General features: G+C 32.8%; 1 long non-coding RNA gene across 1 annotated transcript in view; it reads left to right on the top strand.

Moving 5' to 3' along the window:
- The window catches only part of LOC121036133 (uncharacterized), a 52,458-nt gene extending 29,089 nt beyond the window's left edge, over nucleotides 1-23,369 (top strand). The window contains exons 5-7 of the long non-coding RNA XR_005793254.1: nucleotides 11,429-11,496; nucleotides 18,845-18,998; nucleotides 23,021-23,369. This is a non-coding gene — a long non-coding RNA (uncharacterized LOC121036133). The remainder of the gene's footprint in view (nucleotides 1-11,428; nucleotides 11,497-18,844; nucleotides 18,999-23,020) is intronic.
- Nucleotides 23,370-23,625: the final 256 nt, after the last annotated feature.

Below are 23,625 nucleotides of genomic sequence, written 5' to 3'. Positions count from 1 at the left end.
AAACTTTGGCAGAATTCTTCAGTGAAGCCATCTGTGCCTGGGCTTGTCTTGTGGAAAGTGTTTAAGTTACTTATTCAATATCTTTACTTATTTTTAGGTTTATTCAGATAGTTTATTTCTGAGTCAGTTTCTGTAATTTGAGTCTTTCTAGGAATTTGCTTATTTAATCTATGTTATGTAAATTGTTTTCGTATAGTAGATCATATTATCCTTCATATTTTTTTTTTTGCTTCTGTAAAATTGGTACTAATGTCCTCTATTTTTATTCATGTTTTAGTAATTTGAATCTTCTCTCCTTATTTCTTGGTAAGTCCACCTAAATATTTGTCAGTTTTATTGATCTTTTCAAAGAAACAACTTTTGGGTTTATCGCTTTTTTTTCTTATTGTTTTTACTTGAGAAGATGTGTATTTTGCTAGGTCTAAGAGCCTAGATGTCTATTAGGTCTAATTTAGACTTGTTATTATTGATCTTCTTTATAATTTTTCTGGCCTTTATTCAATGTGGTGTATTACAGTCTCCAACTATTGTTGTTGAAATGTCTATTTCTTCCTACAAATCTGTCAGTTTTGCTTTTTGCTTCATGTATTTGGGGGCTGTTATTAGTGCATATATATTTCTCATTGCTGTCTTCCTGATGGATTAACACTTTTATAATTACAAAATATCCCTTCTATACTATTAACACTTTTTCACTTAAAGTTTATTTTTTCTGATATTAGTATAGCCACTTTACCTTTGTTATAGTTGTTTGTATGATATATCTTTTTATAACTTTTTACTTTCAACTATTTGTACCTCTGAATCTAAAGATTCTCTCTGGTAAACAGCATATAGCTGGATCTTTCTTTGTTATCCAGTTTGACATTCTCTGTGTCAAATAGAGAATTATTTATTCTATCCACATTTAATGTTATAACTGATATAGTTGGATTTATTTTATATATTTTTTTTCTGTATGTTTCATGTCTTGTTTGTCCCTTTGTTGCTCTTTTTTTGCGTAAAGTGAATTTTTTCTAGTACATTTTTATTCTTTTAGTGTTTTACTCTTTCAATGATTTTTAAAAATATTTTTGAGCTATTTTCCTAGTGGTTGCTCTAGGGCCACTGAACATTTTATTAGAAGCTACTTCAGATTTGTAATAATTTAATTACAGTGACATACAGAATCATTATTCCCATATACTCCATTTTCCTCTTTTTTTGTGTTTTTATTTCTACACATATATCTACTTATGTAATAAATCCAATAATACATTGTTATTACATCATTTTATCTTTTTAAATAAACTAAGAGAAGAGAAGAGTTTTAAATAAACCCTATGCATATATATAGAGTTTATTAATTTCATTTTCTCATTTACCTTTTCTGGATCTCTTCATTTGTTCCTGTGGGTCCAAATTATAATCTGGTGTCATTCTCTTATTCTGATACAGTTTTGCTCACACTTGCCTCCTTTGTGTTGTTGTGGTCAAATTTATTACATTTTTATGTGTTATAGGCTTAAGAATACATATTATTTAATATAATTGCTTTTTTAAACAGTTTAGAGAAAAAAGAAATATGCATTAATGTTGTCTTTTATAATTATTTAATTACCTTTCAAGGTACTTTTACATTTTGTATGTGAATTCAAATTCTGTCTGGTAAAACTTTATTTCATCCCAAAAAACTTCTTTTAGTATTTCTTGCAAGGAGGGTTTACTAGTAGTGGATAGTCTATGTTACATTTACCTGGAAATGTCTGTATTTTGTCTTCATTTTTTGAAAGATAGTTTTGCTGAATATGAGACTTTTAGTGGACAGATTTTTGTGTTTTTTTTTTTTTTTTTTTTTTTTTTTTGGCACTTTAAATGTGTCATCCCATTTTCTCTGACCTCTTTGGTTTGTGATAAGAAACCAGCTGTTAATCTTATCAGGATTCTTTTTCTTTTGCTGCTTTCAAGATTTTCTGTCTTTTAAAACTGTTTACTATGATGTATCTAAATGTAGATCTCTTTGTTCTTCTCCTACTTTCAATTTGTTGAGATTCTTGAACATGTAGTTTGTTTTTCATCAGATTTGAGTTGTGTCAGTCATTATTTCTTTGACTATTTTTTCTGGTCTCTACTCTTCTCTGGTATTCCTATTAGGATTTTGGTGGTACACTTAATAGGGTTCCATGTTTCCCTATGGATGTGTTCATTTCTCTTCATTCTTTTTTTTTCTTTGTTCTTAATCTTTATCAATCTGCATGTTTGGTGATTCTTCTTCAAACACTTAAAATCTATTGTTGATCTTCCTATTGAATATTTTTTAAGTAATCTGTATACCCAACATGGGACTCAAATTCACAACCCCAAAATCAAGAGTCACATGCTACAGCAGCTGAGCCAAACAGGCACCTCCCACCCCCACCCCACTAAATGTTGTATTTTAATTATTTTACTCTTCAACTCCAGAATTTTCATTGGATTCCTTTTTTAAAAGATAATTTCTATGTTTTTATTGTTATTCTGTAGATAGTGTCATCATATCCTCCTTTGCTTCTTTGAGCACAGTTTCTTTGAACAGCTGCTTTGAAGTCTTCATCTTCTAACTCCAATATCATGTCCCTCTCCTAGATGATTTCTGTTGCCCACTTTGTTTCCCCCTGTATATGGACCATATTTTTCTGTGTCTTTGCTTGTCCCACATTTTTGGTTGCTGTCCATTTTAGGTAATATAGCAACTCTGGTTACTGATTATCCTACTTTGGGGCTTTGTTTTTAGTAACTTAGCTGGACTATTATAGTGAAGTTTATTTTCTTTTCAGTATGAAGCTTCTGATGTCACTCTTTAGAGGGCACAGCCTTGAGCATGTACCTAGTCACCCTGTGATGACAATAGCTTTAGCTGAGCAATTTGTCCCTTTCCCTGATGCCTCTGTTAACCTGTGTGCCTCAGTTGGTATCATACCCAGTTGTTGTTGTTGTTTTTTTTATAACTAATTGTTGCTGATTGACTTATTATTTTCAAAAGTGTCCTGGTACATACATTAACCATGTGTTCTAATTAAATATAGGCTACTTTGCCAGAGTATTTCCAGAAGTAAATCTTAGGTTTGTTCTGACACCAGGAAGGATTCTTTTAGATGTCTCTTTCTCTGATTCTTTCTGATAAACTAGCTGGCCTACCAACAGTTTACCTTATTGCTCTATGGAACTACTATGACACTTCTTAATTACTTATCTTCAAAATGTGCATTGACTTTTGAGAGCAACTTTAGACTTGAAATTCCCACAGTATGTTCCAAATAAAGTCAGTTCCTTTGGGGAGAGATTGAAACTCTTTTTATATGGCCTGCCTTTCTCATTGGTCAAAATCTCTGTGCCACTTCTCCGGAGTTGTGGGCAGGGACAGTGCCCATTTCTAAACGAGTAACTTTAAGACATACTAGAAGCCAAGAGAGTATGATGTTGACATGAATATAAATAGAGATTAGTGGAATAAGATAGATGGTCCAGAAATAGACCCATGCATATATGAGCAATTGAATTTTGACAAAGTTAACAAGGTAACTCAATGGGGAAAGATAGTTTTTTTTTTTTTTCAAAAATTAGTGCTAAAACAACTGAATGCTCATACACAAATAAATCTTGTCCTTGACTTTATATACAAAATTTATTCTTAATAGGTCATAGGCATGAAAATAAAAATTAAACTTACAAAGCTTCTAGATGACATCCCAAAGATTTGATGTCTAGGGACAAGATTTGAAGACATAAAGAATTTTATAGCAGATACAACAAACACTTAACATGAAAGAGAAAAAATCTGGACATCATAAAAAAAACAAAACAAAACACTTTTGTTCTTTGAAAACCATCCTTAAGGAATGAAAAGGTAAGCCATAACCAAAAGAAAATATTTACAGCCATATTATGACAAAGGAATTGAATCCAGAATAAATGAAAAACTCAGATATAAGAAAATCCAATAATAAAATGTGAATAAACATTTGAATAGACTCTTCCAAAAGATATATGAGTGAATAATAATCTGAGAATGATTTTCAAAATCTTTGAAATTCATCTCAAGTTAAAGTACTTCTCATCCAGGCTGGGCTTGTTTAAACTGGAGACTGATAGTCTTTATTTTTCCAGCTTACACAGTTTCCGGTCAATACAAGTGGTGGTTTTTAACACATGCAGTTTGGGGAATATAAGGCAGAAAAAAGTAAAGGACGGGATGTTGTCATCACTTTATTCTGTTAAGAGTATGCTTTCAGTCCCTTTCAAGGAAACGGGTGTGGGCTTCGCAAATAGAGACTGATGATCTTGTTGAAAACAATAGCCTAGTATCTAAAGGTTGAGAAGCCTGCTGAAGCAATCTGAATACGAGCTGAGGTTTGAAAATCTCTGTACTTCCAAGGGCAGCAGGCTACATGTGAGCATTTCCCACAGAAACAAAATGTCCACCTAGATGGTCTGGTCAATGACTCCTGAGAGATTGGATTTGTAATGCTGAAAGTCCAGAGGACAAGCTGTGAATTATCTGCTAATAGCCAGAGAAGATGCACATCACGTCAAAGACACTTTATTTTTTTTATTTTTATTTTTTAAATGTTTATTTATTTTTGAGACAGAGAGAGACAGAGCATGAACGGGGGAGGGTCAGAGAGAGGGAGACACAGAATCTGAAACAGTCTCCAGGCTCTGAGCTGTCAGCACAGAGCCTGATGCGGGGCTCGAACTCACAGACCGCAAGATCACGGCCTGAGCCGAAGTCGGACACTTAACCGACTGAGCCACCCAGGTGCCCCCAAAGACACTTTAGAGAAAGATCACGAGAGATATAGGATCTCTATGCCATACATTCTTTATGCCCATGAAAATGCCTTTAAGGGGAAAGTCAGCTTTAAGCATCTGTCACATCCAGGGACAATCTACATCCAACTTCTTCCAGTCAAATGAGAATATTTTTGTGAAGAGCAGCCAGCTCTGGGTCTTGTCTGAAATTTCATCCCCAGCATAGAGAAGGAGCTAGCATCTCAAGAGTAGATTTAATTAGGTAATAATATGGAAATACAAGAATTATTTTTTCCTGCCTAAAAGAAGTGCCAGTTTGGGGTCATATTGGTAATGATTGGCAGTGGGCAAATATTAAATTTGTTTTTATAAACACATGATATTAAAAATATTAACCAGATCCAGAAATATGAATACTAAAATAATACTATGATTATATTTCAGAGATTACACCTTAGTTAAAATAGAAACAAAGTAGAATTGTCAAAATTTTGATATTTTATAGTTTTCTTAGGGAAAAGTGGGGGAAAAATTCCAAAATAGGTTTGTCCTATCTCCTATGCAACTATGTTTCTTTCTGTTGGCTTCTTAGACTAAAAATCAAGATTATGTTAAGAAATATCCTATTATAAAAATTTTGTATATTTTATTTTCAATCTTGACATGGACCAATATTGTTTACTATAGTATCTCTTACATAATTTCAACAGAAATCAGAGAGTGAATAATCATGATAAATATAATAAACTAAATGGTCAAATTTAAAATGAAGCAAGATACTTATCAATTTACTTTTCAGTAAGATATTGTCTGGTTAAAAAGAAAAATATGGGAGAGAGTGAGAGTCAATTTAATTACATCTGAATTCAGACATTTAAAAATCTCTTTTGACTCATTCACCTTCGTACAGCTTAGTATTGCCCTTCTACTTGTCAGTTTAGAATTAGCTGTCAAAATTTTCTGGTTTCATGTCAGTCTTTCTCTTCATTTTTAAACCATTTTATCTTAAGGGGAATGTATAGTAAAAAATCCTTAGATAAACCTGTGTTTGAACCCCATGTTCTGTCACTAATTAGACATGTAACATTATTTTCTGAATTTTATTTTATTTTTAAAAATTTTAAAGTTAATTTACTTTTGAGAGAGACAGAGAGACAGAGACACAGAGTGTGAGTGGGGGAGGGGCAGAGAGAGAAGGAGACAAAGAATCTGAAGCAGGCTCCACAAGCCCAACGTGGGGCTCTAACTCAAGAACCTCGAAATCACCAACCGCAAGATCGCGACCTGAGCCCAAGTCAGACGCTTAACCGACTGAGCCACCCAGACGCCCCTGTTTAATTTTAAAGTAGAAATGATAAAATCTGTTAGCTGATCAAATTAGATGAATTAATGGATAAAACACCTAGCACAGATTAGTTCCTTAAGAAATATAATCCCTTTTGCTGCATACCAAACTGTCCCTTTCAAGTTGGAAAATGTTACCTTCTTACCAATCAATTTAAAAGTTTATACAAAGAATACTTATATATCATATGTCAGAATGAAAAAAACGTTGCAATAAATAAATGATTGCATCATAACTTCCAAATGTCAGTTTTATCAAGAAATTTTTAAGTTTCTTAATGTATTTTCCAAGCACTAACAAAAAATGATAACTTTTTACTTATATTACAAATTTCACTTCAGATGCCACTAGAGGGACTTGTATTATCAGAAGTGTCTTTCAGAAGCATCAGTAGAAAATGTAAGAGGAAAATGCATTAAAGTGAAAATGCCAGGTAGTGATTTCTAGATTTAGAATTTCAACATTTTGTGAAAAATAAAAACTATTTTCCCACATTGATTCATCTTACTTCTATAGACTTTATTTCACGATAATTGGTATTTAGTGAACTACTAAAAATTATTATATCTCACATTCAATTTTAAGTAATTAAAAATAATGTTCTAAGAAAAAATCCTTGAATAGTTTGTATTGTGTATGATCTACTGTTAAAAGGGGGACTCTTTTAAGTGTTTTAGGCAGCTTTACCTTTTTTTTTCAGTTTGGAGTCACTGTAGTGTCAAAATAAACTCTTAACATATTTCCACTGCTGGTTAAATGAAGACAATCAGTGGTTCTGTTAAGATTATATATAATGCATAGAATTCTCTGTAATATGTTCATCTCAAGATGATATCTGTAACAATTGGTTTCGTATTTATTAAGCATCTAGTACACTGAAGGAACTTTGCCCTGGATAGATACAAAGATGAAAAGATGCACAAGGCATCATCCATATCATCAAAAGAAATTACAACTTCTGACATAAATTTATCTCTCAGGATATCAAGAAGAGATGACATACTCAAATTAAGGTAAATATTTAATTCACAAAGCTACTTTTAAGAAAGTAGTGAACCCAATATAGGAGAACCTCAGGGTGAATAACCCAGAACTGCAGTGAGGATGAGCAGAAGCAATTAAGGAAGATCCAGGAAAGCATGAAGGAAGGGGACGGCATGGCATGGGAGATAGCTCAATGGTAAAGTGTAATTTGTTAAAAATAAACAGAAATGAAAACTGTAGTTTGGTTAGCTAGAAAAATATTTTGAGGTCTAAAAACAGTTCCTGGCCTTACTACATGTTTTGAAAAACAGGAAAGTTTTATGTGTATGTTACTTTTTCAGTGTAGTTAAAAAGGGAAAAATTAAAATATTCTTACTATTGTGAGCCTCATTTTTTCCATAATTTCTTTCTTGGTTTATGTTTTTGAGCAGCCAATTAAATAGAGGAAAGCCATTAAAATAAGGCAAAGGATCCACATGAAGAACATTTGATTTTCCCTTTAAACTTTATTTTGTATTAACTTTACCAATGCAACAGATGTATCTTCTTTAAATTGTGAAGTGACACTAAAGGCTAACAACAAAAACAACAATAAAAACAAACAGTAATGCTAATAGAGTAGATTTTACAAGTTCTCATCATAAGAAAAAATTGTAACTGTTTATGGTAATGGATGTTCACTAGACTTATTTAGTAATCATTTCACGATATATTCAAATATCCAATCATAATGTTGTATACCTGAAACTAATATATTGTTATATGCCAATTATGTCTCAATTAAAAATATTTTGAAAGTTAGATCAAGACATTTCATAAGTTTACGCTTGTTTTGCCTGTGAATTTGAGGAATTTGACATTTGATAGTTAGGTCCAAAGTGAAACTCTTAAAAATAAATAAATAAATAAAAATTTTTCTCTCCATTCCCCAGTTTCATAGATGGCCGTTGGGGTGGTGATCTCCACCTGTACCACTATTCAAGGTACTCTGATAAGAGAATTACTCTCTGTAAATTTGTGTGAAGTTGAAACATAAACAGCTGTTTTATTCCTGGCCCAGGTAAAAGCTCTCCTAAGGCTTTTTTGATTCCCAAAGAATCTAGTTGTCTTATGACTTCCCCAAGTTCTTCTCTGTTCATATCAAACTACATTCTTAGAACATACTAGAACACACCTTTCAGCTTCTCTGGGAGAATACAAGTGTCTCATTATCACACAAAACAAATGAATAACAACAAAAAACCAACAATGAACAGTAATTCTGTGGTCTCCCTCCCCTACTATGGTCCATTCCTTTGAGGCACGTACCCTCCACTTTAGAGTTTTTCATGATATTTGCCTCATATGTTTATGCTATAAAGAAACAGTGTCTTTCATTTTCAAGCTAATATCATCATGCATGCAAATTACATAACGAGTCATAGCACACATGCTGCTTTATGTTTGGGTATTACATTTTTTTTTTGTTTTTGTTTCTGTGTTATCTGAATCTCTTTACTTTTTTCCTTTTTGCAAGCTTTATCTTTCTTGACATCTTCTATCTACTCCAAGAATAACACCTCAGCCATTAATCTCACCATGTTCCCTGACCAAGTTCTAACCCATGCTAAGAACCAAGTGTTTATTCTTTCATTCTCTTCTCTTGATTCATGTAACCTTATACATAAGGTTATGAGTGTGTGTGTGTATATATATATATATATTATATACAAGGAATATATTTTTGTCATGTTTTGAATTTAAAACTAAGATTGTATTATATACTGCAATCTGTATCTTTCTATTTTCACTCAATAATTGATGGAATTATTTAGAAAAATGAAAATTGTTCAAATAGACAAATAGAATTGTCATTTTTTGTAATACCTTCATAATATTACATGTCTGAGATACAAATCATTTACTTAACCATTTTATTATTAAGGTACATTCACTTTGTAATTTTTTATCACTATGAATATGCTACAGGATATATCTTTATATATATATTGCTAGTTTTATATCTATAAGATATAGGCCCTGGGCTGCATTGTCATTAAATTTTGGTAAAAGTCGGCTTACATGCTATTTAGGTTTTTCTGTTTGTTTTTTAAAGTTTATTTATTTTTTTGTGAGAGAGAAAGAGAGTGTGTGTGCAAGCCTGGGGAGGGGCAGAGAAAGGGAGAGAGAGAATCCCAAGCAGGCTCCACACTGCCAGCGGGGAGTCCAACACATAGCTTGAACTCTAGAACTGTGAGATCATGACTTGAGAGTCTGTTGCTTAACTGACTGAGCCCCCCAGGTGCCCCCATGCTATTTAGGTTTAATTTGCGTATATCTTCAGTGTCATTTATCATACAATCCAGTGTTAATTTGGCCCAGTTTTTGCAATCATATGTTTGTCTCTTAATTTGTTAATGAATTGAATCTACTGAGAGATTGATGCAATTTTAAAATACTTGAAATAGGGGCGCCTGGGTGGCGCAGTCGGTGAAGCGTCCGACTTCAGCCAGGTCACGATCTCGCGGTCCGTGAGTTCGAGCCCCGCGTCAGGCTCTGGGCTGATGGCTCAGAGCCTGGAGCCTGTTTCCGATTCTGTGTCTCCCTCTCTCTCTGCCCCTCCCCCGTTCATGCTCTGTCTCTCTCTGTCCCAAAAATAAATAAACGTTGAAAAATAAAATAAAATAAAATACTTGAAATACTGTTATAAGCTGTGTGCCAGTCACAATTCTTTCTTGCAAATAGCACTTCTAAATAGCTTAGGCAAAAAAGGAATTTACTGTAGTATATCAGCCATTCAGTATATCTCCAATAGAGTTCAGAGCTTTTCAGACTGAAAAATGCACAGACCTCCTCAACATATTGCTGACAAGCTCAAGTCCAATGTAGCTGGGTACAGACACAGGAGAAAAAAAATGTTCTGATGACACAGAGAAAGGAACTTAATGTTGGACATTAGCCACCTTAGACTCTAGGACTTGCAATTTCTTCCTCTTCTCCCCTGAGGCAAATGGCCTCTGTATACTTTTGCATTTGAATCAGGTGGAAAGAAAGAAGCCTAGTAGCTAATTTTGGCTTTTTTTTTTTTTTTTCAACGTTTATTTATTTTTGGGACAGAGAGAGACAGAGCATGAATGGGGGAGGGGCAGAGAGAGAGGGAGACACAGAATTGGAAAAAGGCTCCAGGCTCTGAGCCATCAGCCCAGGGCCTGACGCCGGGCTCGAACTCACAGACCGCGAGATCCTGACCTGGTTGAAGTCGGACACTTAACCGACTGCGCCACCCAGGCGCCCCGCTAAGTTCTGCCTTCTAAATGGAGACTTGGAATATGTAATGTGAGAAACCAAAATAGAAGACACATGTTCCTGAGGTGCTGGCTGCCTTTAGTATGACAACTGTGTGTGAGGGTCTTAGAATAGAATAGAATAAATACTTAGAATAGTATTTATTTTTTAAATAAATTACTCTTTTAATTTCCTAATGTTTTATTTAATATTTTTTAATGTATGTTCACTGGTGAGATTAATAGTTTTATTTTTTGTATTAAATTTAACTTTTAAATTTAAATTAAATTTAATTTTTTATTAAAATTAAAATTATGATCGCTTCTGGAAATGGTATTTAAAATAACATTGTGATTATTTGTCATGAATTAGATAGCAGCTATAGAAACCATATTTAAAAAGAAGTGGAAATTTGTGTGTATATGTGAAATACTTGAAATTCTTTAAGAATTATTATATTTTTATTCAAATTATTCTCTCTCACCAATAGTTTGATTTTATGGTGGATATATTCTGATTGTTCATGTTGCTTTTTTCTCTACATGTTGGACTTTCTTGGGTATGGTGTTGCTTCCCAGGAGTTTTTAATTATATTTTTCTATCAAATTTTTAGGCTGAAATTTTCAGACCAATGTCTAATTCAGAAATAATTTAGACAGTTTTGTGTGCTTCTTCAACTCTTTCAGCCATTAGAGAATTTTTTATTAGAATCTGCCACATTTTATTAGAAAGTTATATACAAAACTATTGCAATAGATTCATTTTTTCATCAATGTATATATTTGCAAAGATATTTATGGTGATTTTTTTATGCCAATCATCCAAATTTAAGCCCTCCTTTCTGATATGTACCCTAAATTCTATAAAGAGGCAAATTCTTGAATGACCTTTAACAAAAATAAGAGTTTTCACTCAGTTTTCCACACTAAGAACTGAAACAGATTCAATAGGATGCTATTATGTATTTATTCATGGTAGGATTCCAATACAAGTACCAATGTATTATAAAAAGATGTATCTACACCCATGGATCATTTAGAAATAATTTCTATATTATTTCTTCAGGAAAGACAGTAAACATTTCAAGAGAAATTATTTGCCTACACAGTACCAGAACTAGCCTGATTTAAAAGGTAAGAATATTAATTAACTTTCAGTGGTACAAGTGTTTGTGTGAAGAATGCTGTAGTACAAAATATATTTGAGATTTAATTGGTAGGAAGACCGTATTAATATGGAGTAGAGTCCACCAAATACTCCTGAGAATATTAGAGTATTTCTACTACTGTAAATTTTAATATTCTAAAAGGAAAGAGTAATTTACAGTAAAATTTTTAAAAATCAGATGTTTAGAATATCAGTTGAAAATATTAATTATGAGCTGTCACAGCCAAGAGACAAGACAATTAAATGAAGTGTGGTATCCTGGATGGATTCTGGGATTAAAAAAAAAAAAGATAAAAACCAAGTTGACCAGCTATAAAACTACAATAAAATAATTTTATAATTCTTCCCAATACTCACTGGGACCTTTATTTAAGAACTTTTGAGAACTGAATTTATTCTTTTAGGTTTTCAAATCCTTCAAGGCCAAGTGATGTTACAATTTCAGTGTACTGAATTGCCCCAAATCTGAGAACTCTAGAAAGCAATTTTAACTTTGCTTTCTAAAAGGAAATCAATGCCAATGATTAAAATTATTGAAACATTATTGCTTTGAGAGGTATTTCTTATGAGAGGACGAACACAACAGATTTATAGAAATATACTTGAATTTAAAGGGATTAGTAAATAAATTTGAATGTAAGAGTCTTTTTATTACATTTGAGCTCTCAATGAGTTAAATGTCAAGGAATTTTCTATATATATATTCACGTTTCATTTTCAGTCCATTATAAATACGTTACAGGAAAATGAAAAGTTGTTCATGTAAAAAGTTACAATTGGACAATAAAACAAGATAAATATTTTACTATCAATTTTAAGAAGAGTTATATTACGTTAATGAATCCTGAATTGCTAATGCTATTTCTATGTTCAGTAGAGCATCTCTAAGATTCACAAGAAACAGCATAGCCCATTTGGACAAAGCCCAACTCTATTTGTCCATCAATCACCTATCGATGGGCTTACATATGTATATTCATTGTTTTAACTGGGTATCTTTTAGTCATCATTACACTGGCTAATGAAGTTTCAAATGTCTAGTAACCTCAGAAAATATACAGGGGCGCCTGGGTGGTGCAGTCGGTTAAGCGTCCGGCTTCAGCCAGGTCACGATCTCGCGGTCCGTGAGTTCGAGCCCCGCGTCAGGCTCTGGGCTGATGGCTCGGAGCCTGGAGCCTGTTTCCGATTCTGTGTCTCCCTCTCTCTCTGCCCCTCCCCCGTTCATGCTCTGTCTCTCTCTGTCCCAAAAATAAATAAAAAAAACGTTGAAAAAAAATATACAAATAGCTGAATTTATTCTTTGGTATTAAATAAAAAATAAATTTTTAAATATATCATATCTATAATATATGATGCTTAAGGGTTTCATACACATGACCTATTTAATCTTTAAAACTTCCCCTGAAATTATGATTATTATTAAATTCATTTTAGATATATATAGAAATTTGTAGCTTTGGGGGTCACAATAATAAGGAGTCCTTGAGTAAATGGAGGAGGCCATAAAGCGGGGCAGGATAGATTCACTTCTCAGGTCATGAATGTTCATAAGAAGTATAATACATTTGAATTTATCACAGGGACAGGCTTTGACCAATACATCCCAATGTATGTGTTTTGTCATTGACAGCTATATGTTGCTTTATCAATTGTTAGTTCATTCAATTTATTATGCATTATATCTGAATGAGATTTTTCAATATTTTGTGCTGAGTTACAAAATGAATAAATTAATAAAGTTTAAATTATATAAGTAATTATAAGATCTGCTACAAAGCAGGATGTGGTGTACAAATGACTTGATAGAAATTGATTTTGTATTTCTTGACACAATGCTAATAGCATTAGTTGAAAAGTAAAAATATCAGTTAATCAACTCATCCAACCTATAATCTATCAGTGAATTTCATCACAACCTTCTTCCTCTTAAATCCCCCCACCTCCTCCTCTTCTTTGTGCTTCCTCTTCTTCTTCTTCACAAACTGGTTCCATTGTTTGTTGTATCTAACTCCAACTTTAATTTTCAATAGTGAGCTGTTAATATAATTGTTTAACATATTCATCTAGGCTTAACAGAATTGTCTCAAGAATAATGATTCAAATTTCAGCAGGAAAAGTAATGCAACAATATATTTTTCAGAACTCTTCTGAATCATATGGCCAAGAAAAAATTGCTTTTCTTCCTAATAATGTTTCATGATAACATAGACCAAGCTAGTGATTTAACCTACAAATTTAATCAGAATGATTTCCTTTGTATGAAATTTATTTCTACTTAAGGATCTCTTTAATGTCTTAGACATTTTGGATTATACCAAACATTATAGTCAATAAAATTATATAAGTGGACAATCAATTCAAATATTGGTAGATAACATATTCATTAAAAACATTTTTAAATAGATCAGATGCTTTTGTTTGTACAAAAGTATCACAACCAACTTTATATAGTTTAATTTAAAATTAACCACTGAGTCTGCCTCTCAGTTTATGTACTGAACATATATATTTTGATATTCCCCAAAGGATTACCTAAAAGCCACTTATCAAGAGAATATCTTACAGTGATTATCTTCTAGTTGGTTTTTCATTACTTCAAAAGCATTTATTTCATTGCAAAAGTTTACATTTTTATTCTGCCATATTGAACATTTAGAACAAATCAATGAAGCAACTTTCTCAATCTACAAAATTTTATTTCATTAAGTGTAAAGAAGGAATAAATAAAACAATTATATGTTACATATACATTGCTCATGGTTAGTAGTTTTCTAAATACATGGCAATTAACAAGGCAAATGTAGTATTTAACATCGACATCTGATGCATCGGACCATTTGGGGTTATAGGTGTTGTTTCAATGTTTTGTCATGCATGACTAATTTTCTATGGAATTATAAATAGCCATTGTAAAATTTAATGCTACTTAGCATATAAATAATCAGACTTTTTTGAAGAGATGATGCTTGCCACTTTGACATTTTTCATGACATAAATCACCTATTATATAAGAGCAAAATCTCTTGAGGAAACAACCTAGAATAAAATAATTCTTTAAACTAATTTCCCCAGACACATTTGCAACACTAATGTTTACAATGGGATTTTACGATATGTTCAAAAATAAAATGTCTGCATTATATGAGTTCTTTGTTATAGTTATTGATTTTTTTCTCTCATACTAATTAGTGGTATGTCTTGAATAAATCAGCGAATTCTTCTATGCTTTATTCTGCTGATTTGTAAAGACATTTACTTGAATAACTGCCAGTCTGTTTCCAATAGTAAAATTGTCAGATTCTATGTACTATATTTCCTGATGGAAGATATCAACAGAAGAACTATAAACAAGATGCTTCATGAAAGGACCTCCCTCTTATTTTATTAAAACATCATATAATTTACCTCAGATTTTATCAGTTTGATTATGGTTTTGGATTTTGTGATGAAAATATTTATTTGTTTAGCTATTAATGTAAATCTAACAAATAACAATTACAAATTTCACTTGATGTGTTAAGTGAAGATTGTCTTTTCCTTAAAATTAAAGTCTTAGATGCATTTAAAGTTATATGTTCTCTGTATATTCAATCAAAATATACTTAGGCATGTAATTAACATGATTAAGGTGGCTTTCAGTGTTATAGCATAATTTCAGTGAAGGGTTTAGATTTTATACCTAATTTGCATTTGCCAGTTTACTAGTTATTTTCCCTTTATTATGTGCAATTAATCAGAAACTATGCTGAAATAGTTTCTTTCCTTCTTCATTTTTTGAATTATTTATGTGACTATATTTATTTTTTTTTAATGTTTCTATTAGAAGAATCCGTTTTTAGTTTTAACTTTTTAGAACTGAAAGCATTGCCTCAACTCTACATCCTGACTTCATTTGTAGCTTGGATACATAACATTCAGATTATATAGATTTTCTCAGTTTAGTAGGAAAAAAGTTAGTAAATATACTAATAATTTTAGGTTAGTGGCTATTATTGTATTAATGTATTGAAGTCATTGATGGATGTAGTAGACTAAAGAATGGCCCTCCAAAGATATCCACATCCTAATACAAAGATCCTTTAAATATGTAACTTCTATGGTAAAAGGAACTTTGCAAATGTGATTAAGTTAAAGATCTTGAGAGGCGGAGATTATTCTGGATTATTTGGGTGGACTTGATGTAATAACAACGGTAGTTATAAAAGGGAGACAGGAGGATCAAAGACAGAAAAAGGAGATATGATGTCTAAACCAGAAGGTGGTGTGATGTGGTTTCAAAATGAAGAAAGGAGGCATGGGCCAAGAAATGTAGATTGCCTTTAGATTCTGGAAAAAGCAAGGAAATAGATTTTTTCCCCCCAAAGGCTCTAAAATGGATATATCTCTGATAATACCTTGCTTTTAAACTTCTGATCTCCAGAACTATAAAAGAAAAAAATTGTATTAAGTCATTAACTTTGAGGTAATTTGTCATTGCAGAATAGAAAACAAGTACAATCGCCTCTTAAGTATGTTTTCTTTGTGCCTCTATTTATTCCCTAAATCTTTTGTGAATCTTTTGAATTCAGTGTCTCATGAAAACCAATATTGCTATTATTACTGCACAGTTTTGCTATTTGATATTATTAAACAAAATAAATTAAAATTAATTAATATTTCCCTAATACAATACTACAAACTGTTTTGTTCACACAATAATACATCATTTAAATCTGATCTCATTAATAGAGATTGAAATCATTCTGTTTAATAGTTGCATAATATTTCATAGTGTGAATGTGCTAACAGTTTAACTACTCTTCTATAAATGAATATTTAATGTTTCCTTTATTTTTTAACTACTAAAAATATTGCAATAAAATCTAGTTGATCTTATCTTTCAACATTTAATCACTTTTATAATTTCTTCTACAGTATGTTTACAATTTCTATTTCTTGGCTAATTTTGATCTTTGTACTTTGCATATAAATAATCCATATCACCTAGATTTTATGTTACTTTTCTTGATAATAGTATGTAGTAGTCTTTCAAAATCTGTATAAGCTCCTCTTTCATATTGCATATTTCACGATATTTTCTTCCTCCTTCTACATACATATGCACATGTGTGCTCATGTTTGTATATTTTTTTTAATGTTTATTTATTTTTGAGAGAGACAGGGCACGAGCAGGGGAGGGGCAGAGAGGGGGACACACAGAATCTGAAGGAGGCTCCAGGCTCAGCTGAAATTGGACACTCAACCGACTGAGCCACCCAGGTGCCCTGTGTTTGTGTATTTTTAATTTGACTCTATCTATTGTTTTGTTTCAAGGACTTGTAGCTATTAAATTCATGTTCCAGGCATCAATGAAGAGAACAAGAGAAGAAAAATAGGCCTTCCTACATCTCAGTTCAGTCAGCAGCTATTTAGTAGCCTTCCAGCCATCAAATCAAAACCTCCACGTGCATCTGTTGCTTAGTACTTGGTCACGAAGCTCTTCCAACTATAAGACATAGCAGAAAATGTCATGTTTTATTTGGATACATCATGCCATGAGTAGCATTGAATTTCTATTATAAGGAAGAGAAACAAAATGGGTATTGGGTAGTTTTGAACAGTTTCTGTTGCATATCATTTTTCTAGATGCGACAGTTAAAATGCTTTTATTCTTTTTTCATTTTCTATAGCTTCAAGGTCCTAGATTTTGTTGATTTAGTTTTAGGGTTTTCCTCACAATTTGTCTCATTTCTTTTAGGAAACCTTACTTTACGGCACAATTACAATTTCCCAATCATAATAACATTATCCATTTAGAGTCAATTATGTAAATTGCAAGTCATTACTTACCACTCTTTCCTCAATATGATCCTCATCTTTTATAATATCTTAGTTCTGATTTAATTGTCATTTTGTTGTTGTTTTTTCGTAATTATTTTCCTCAGAACACATGGGTGATAGATATTCTGAATCTATTTAGACCTGAAAATATCATTCCATTTCTCTGACAGGTGAATAGTAAGTTGACTATAACTGCTTTGGTCTCGGCAGATTATGTTTCATTGACTGCTACGTTTTAATGTTATAAGTAAGTCAGATTTAGTCATATTCTCTTTCCTTTAAAAGTTACTTGCTCTTCTAGAAGCTTATAAGATTTTATATTTACTGTTGGAATTCAAAATATTCCCTAGGATATATCTAAGTGAATGACCTTTTTAATAAATCCTCCTTGGGACCTAGGGAGTCTTATCAATCTTCAGGCACAAATCCTCCTTCAAATAAAATAAAATTTCTTGATTTGTTTAAATATTATTTCTCTTCTATCACTTTTTTTTTTAATTTGAGGACTCCTTTTATACAGGTGAAAATTCTCTTATCTATGCCCTCAACTCATTTTTCATTACTGATTTTCATCATTTATACTCTTTATATGTTTTGTACTTCTTTCAGTAGCTATTCCTGGTCAAGTTAAATTTCAACCGTAACTATTTTTTCAGTTTAACTGTTGAAAATTTTAAATTGAAAATCCATTCTGTTTTGTTGTTGTTTCTTTGCAAATTGTTCTATATTTGATATCCTTGATAGACTCTCTTACTTTGTCTCTGTTGACTTCAGTTCCACTTCCTGTGAGATGGCTCATTTTTGTTTCCCCCTTTGTTTTTATTTTCTCACTGGCTTTCTTTGCTTGCTCATGCTTTCAACCACAGTGATGTCACAGGCAATAATCATCCCTGCTAGCTTACATCACCCACCATAGGAATGGGAAATAACTCAGCTCACCCGAGCAGCTATATTCATGATCCTCCTCAATATCAAACCATATCTGCTCTCTATTGTTTGAGAGTTATTTTGACCTCTGATACATAGCGTCCATTCACTCTATTTCTGGTAAGTAAACAGAAATGCTTATTTGTTTGTTTGCTTGCTTTTTTGTTTTTAGAGATAGAAAATCTGTTTCCCATTTTTCAGTCCAAATAATTTGGAAGAAAATGCCCACACAAAACTCTGGGTGAATATTTGAGTGAAACAATATTCAGCACATTCTATTTTAGGTAGCTCTGTTGATTGGCTCAAAGAATGGTCACATAGCTGAGTACAGGCTGTTCAGGCACAAAGCATTTATGAAATGAGAAATTTATTTCTCCACTGAGTTTATATTTGAAAGGAAAGACCTGTAGTGGCTGGAGGTGCTCTTCACATAATGCATAGCCTCACAACTCAACACAGATGAGAAAAGAGCTGAAAAACAGGCACACTTTGTGTACCTGAGAAACAGGTTGTTTGAAGCTTGTGTTACATCTAAAGTTTGTAATAGATGCCTCTTTGTTGAAAAAGGTCATCAAGAGAGTGTGACTGCTGGTTCATCGCTGAGCTCAAACCAGACAACACATCCAGAAGCTTCTCCTCATCCATCCCCCACCCTGGGAATATATGTTCTGTCCACCATTCCCACAGCAGGAGCTATTTTCAAGGATGCAACTTTGAGAGAGTAAGTGTTATTGAGACCATCTGAATAGTATACTTGCCTAAACCTAGTTAAGGCCTCTGTATAAACATTTAAGATTCTGTTGGGTAGGTGCTGAGATCTCATCTTGTAGCTGTTGAAGACAAACCTCAAAGGTACGTTCCCTTGATTGTTAAAACTGCCACCTACCAATGGAGTGGTCTGCTTCTTTCTTTGGTTTCTCCTTGCCCTCCATGTACAGGGGCCAGTTTGTAAACCAACACTCTTTTGTTAATGAATTTAAAGTATAATTTTTGAGTTATCATAAATAATGAATTTTCACCATATGAACAAATTTGTGTAACTTAAGCCTGGGTCAAGAAATAGAACATTATTATTACTCCAGAAGCTTCTCTTATGCTCCCCACTAGTTAATCAGTAACATCCACGGGCAACCCTGTCCTGTGGTCTCATAGTGTAGATAGCTTCACCAGTTTTGAATTTTATATAAATGGAACATATATGAATTTTTTGGTCTGGATTCTTTGGCTCAATATTTTGTTTATGAGATGCATTAATATTGTCATGTGTAGTTATTGTTTTTTTATTCCTGCTGATATTCTGGATTCCATTATGTGACTATACCTCAGTTTATCTGCTTTTCTGCCGATAACCATTTGGGTAGTTTCTGTTGGAAGCTATTATTTATAGTAATGCTCTGAACATACTGGAACCCGGTTTTCTTTATTTTTATTTTTTTAATGTTTATGTATTATTTTGAGAGAGAGACAAATAGAGCATGAGGAGGGGAGAAGCAGAGAGAGGGAGACACAGAATCTGAAGCAGGCTACAGGCTCTGAGCTGCCAGCACAGAGCCCGATGCGGGGCTAGAACTCACAGACTGGGAGATCATAACTTGAGCCGAAGTCAGATACTCAACTGACTGAGCCACCCAGGCGACCCTGGAACTCTTTTTCCAATGAACATACGTATGCACTTCTGTTGGAAGCATACCTGGGTGTGTAATTACCAGGTCAAAGGATAGGTACATACTCAGCTTTAGTAGATGCTGACAATTTCCTGTAATGGTTCTAACAGTCCACACTTTTAGCAACAATACATGAGAGTTCTGTTTCTTCCACAGTTTTGCTAATACTGGTATTTTCATTAAAGAATTTTAAAATGTTGAGTTTTCTGTCACTTGCAATAATTTTTTACTATTATAACAAACCTGCCTGTTTTATTAGCTTTCCTCCTCTGGCTACTGTTTTATGTTACAGAGGGAAGATTGCTCATTCATGTCAAAATGAAGCTTCCATCTTTCTGAAAAATTTCTCGTATTTTATTCCTTTAAATATAAAAATATATATTCTATGTTATATACTTTGCTGTTATTTTCAAATAACAATAACTACACAAAGGCAATGTTCCCATTTTTGCTTTAGTTCTTTGGAGTTACACTGTCATGTGATGAAGGGAAGTTTCATCAATCAAACATTGACTCTGTCCTACCTTTGAGGATAAATTTAGACTATGTATTAATTCTATTTTTAAACAATAAATAAATGAAAAGGAAAATAATTGTGCCATAATTGTTTCTTATAGAAAACTATGACAGTAAAAAATACATATATTTGTGGGCATGGATGTTAAAAAGAAAATTAAAGACATTATTCTAGTATACTTTTTATTCTTTTAATTGAAATGATGTTATAGATGTTGTAATTATTATAAACTAACGTGTAGTTTCATTATTGTTGAACATGAGAATTCACAAGTAGATTTTTAAATCTGTTGCCTACAATCAAAGTTCATAGACTTTTCAGTGATTCCGTCTCATTTTGGGGACTTAAATAAATGTTTTTAAAGAAATTCTGAGTAAATGATAAATATGGAATGGAGATGGAAACCTCTAGCTAAGAGTCTTCAGCCCTGTTATCAGCTCTGCTCCAGGCCAAATTAGAGTTTGGAGGTGTGGTCAGAAGAAATAACTGTTTGATTGTGGTTCTTGCTAAGTGTGTATTTGAAACCAGCAGATGGAAGAAGTACTCCTTATCTTGTAAAGACTTAGATTCCGAGGAGTTCAGAGAGTAACCACCTTAGCTCCAATCCTGGCCATCACCTCATGTTCTTGTTTCTGAGTTATGATAATGAACTAAACATCTTTTACTGTCTCTTAGAATTTACTAATTTAATCTTTAGTGTTGATGCCTTCCCAGGGAGGTTCTAATAAATTGAATTAATTTTATCAGATAGCATAGGCTCAAAGGTTTTGAAGGAAACCTCATGTAAGAAATAAGACAATTGTAAAAGGGACTATGCAACAGTTAAAAAAGACTTAATCAGAAAAGATTAAGGGTAGAAAGATGATAGTATATTTCTAAGCAATGGTGATTACAGTTTAGGCGGCTAAACTCATACCTCCTTCATGACGATTTTCATGATATAGCCTTCATGATATTTTCAGACATACTATTATTTATTAATATTTACTTTGATCATGTTTAATTTGTAATTTTAAAATTAGGAGCTTTATTTTAATGTATAAAACATTACAGTTTCATGGGGCACCTGGGTGGCTCAGTCGGTTGGGTGTCCAACTTCGGCTCAGGTCATGATCTCACAGTTTGTGGGTTTGAGCCCCGTGTTGGGCTCTGTGCTGACAGCTCGGAGCCTGGAGCCTGCTTCGGATTCTGTGTCTCCCTCTCTCTCTGCCCCTCCCCTGCTCACACTCTGTCTCTCTCTCCTTAAAAAATAAATAAACATTAAAAAAAATTTTTAAAAACATTACAGTTTTGTTAGAGATTGTAAATAATTTCATTTTTACTTTTTAATCTACAGATATTAATTAGTGCTTGAAACTATCCCATTTTCCTTTCTTTTTGTGGCATAAGGGAGACTGAATTTCTTAGGTGCCTTGCTATTAGGTAGGATCATGTGCCTAGTTATAAAATATATAATGAAAGTGGAAGTGACATTTCCCAAATTTTTCTTTTTCCTCACTGTATCTAGTGTGTTGGGCTTTCACTGAAATTCTCAAGATCAAAACAAACTAATTTACTGAGTCACCTTAAAGAGGACAATTGTGTAGGCCAGTAAAAACTTGTTAAAAATTCAATAATATAACTTCTGTTTGTTTTATCCTGTAATATTTTGAGGTTGTTTCAGTATACCTTAGCCTGCCTCTTACTAAATACATAATGTATAGAATTACTAATAACTTTTCAGGAATTCATTTTTTCCTTATATTTAGACTTTTATGTGTGCAACACAGTGAAGTTCTCTGTTTCTTCCAATTTATTGTTAACCTATTCCTGTATTGATGATACGGTATTCAAGCTAAGAAAATTTTATTAAATTCCTTTGGTGGTTCATTGAATTTATAGAGTTGAAATTTTTGAATATTTGCATTGATATTTGTTTTAACATTTTCTCTTATTTAAAGGGAATATCTTATGCTCATGTTGTATAGAAGTGCAATGACAAGATTCTCAATATATATGGTATAAAATTCTAATTAATTAAAGGCAATGATAATCATAGCTTCATTTATTGAATATACTATACACCAGATGTTACTAGTGCTTTACATATACTAGCTTATTTAATCCCACCCTGTGATGTAGACACTATTATCTCTATGATATACATGAGGAAACTGAGGAACAAATATATTAATTTATTTACTGCTATGTACTGAATGTTTTTGTCTCCCCACAATTCATCTCTTGAAATCTAATCCCTAGCATAAAGGTATTAGAGGTATTGGAAGTAGGGTCTTTGGAAGTTTATCATGTCATGAGGGCAGAGCTCTGATGAGTGTGATTAGTGCCTTTATAAGAAGAGGCCAGAGGGGCTCCTGGGTGGTTCAGGCAGTTAAGCATCTGACTCTTGATTTTAGCTCAAGTCATAATCTCACTATTTGTGAGATCAGGTCCTGTGTCAGTCTCCACACTGACAGCATGGAGTCTACTTGGGATGTTTTCTCTCCCTCTCTCTCTGCTCCTCCCCACTCACACTCACATGTTCTCTCTCTCTCTCTCTCAAAATACTTAAACTTAAAAAAGAAAAAAGAAGAGGCCAGAGGGCCAGTTTGCTCTCTTTCTACCATGTGAGGATACAACAGGAAGTCAGCAGTCTGCAATCCAGAAGAAGGCCTTCACCAGAACCTGATCATACTAAAACACTGATCTCTACTTCCAGCCTCTAGAACTGTGAGAAACAATTTTTTCATATTTCTAAGTGTAAGTCTTTATACTTTGTTATATCACTTCAGTTGACACACTTTGCCAAGGTCAGCCATTAAACAGCAAAAGCAGAATTCACACACAGAAAAGATTCCAGAGACTAAGATTTATATGTTATGCTGAGTTTCTAAAAATGAGTACAAAAACCTTACTTATTTAATAAATAAATAAGTTTCATCTTAAAAAAAAATCAGTCAGTATGCTTTATTTGTCAAGATATAGTAAACAAGCCTCATATTTTTTGGCTCAGAAAACTTAAAAGTCCAGGGAAACCTCTGACTTCAGGTATGTCTAGATTCAGACTCGAGAGATATGATCAGGGCTTAGTCTCTCCTCAACTTCTTGGCTGTATTTTCTCTGGATTCATTACATTTTCATGCAAGTTTATTCTGGGATCAAAAAGGAACACTGTAGGTCATGTCCTC

This window comes from Herpailurus yagouaroundi, unplaced genomic scaffold (genome assembly GCF_014898765.1).
Source record: "Herpailurus yagouaroundi ecotype Mexico unplaced genomic scaffold, PumYag 162, whole genome shotgun sequence".
Classification (NCBI taxonomy): Eukaryota; Metazoa; Chordata; class Mammalia; order Carnivora; family Felidae; genus Herpailurus; species Herpailurus yagouaroundi.
Note: the sequence above shows the minus strand (reverse complement) of the source record. Positions and strands in the feature narration are given on the sequence as shown.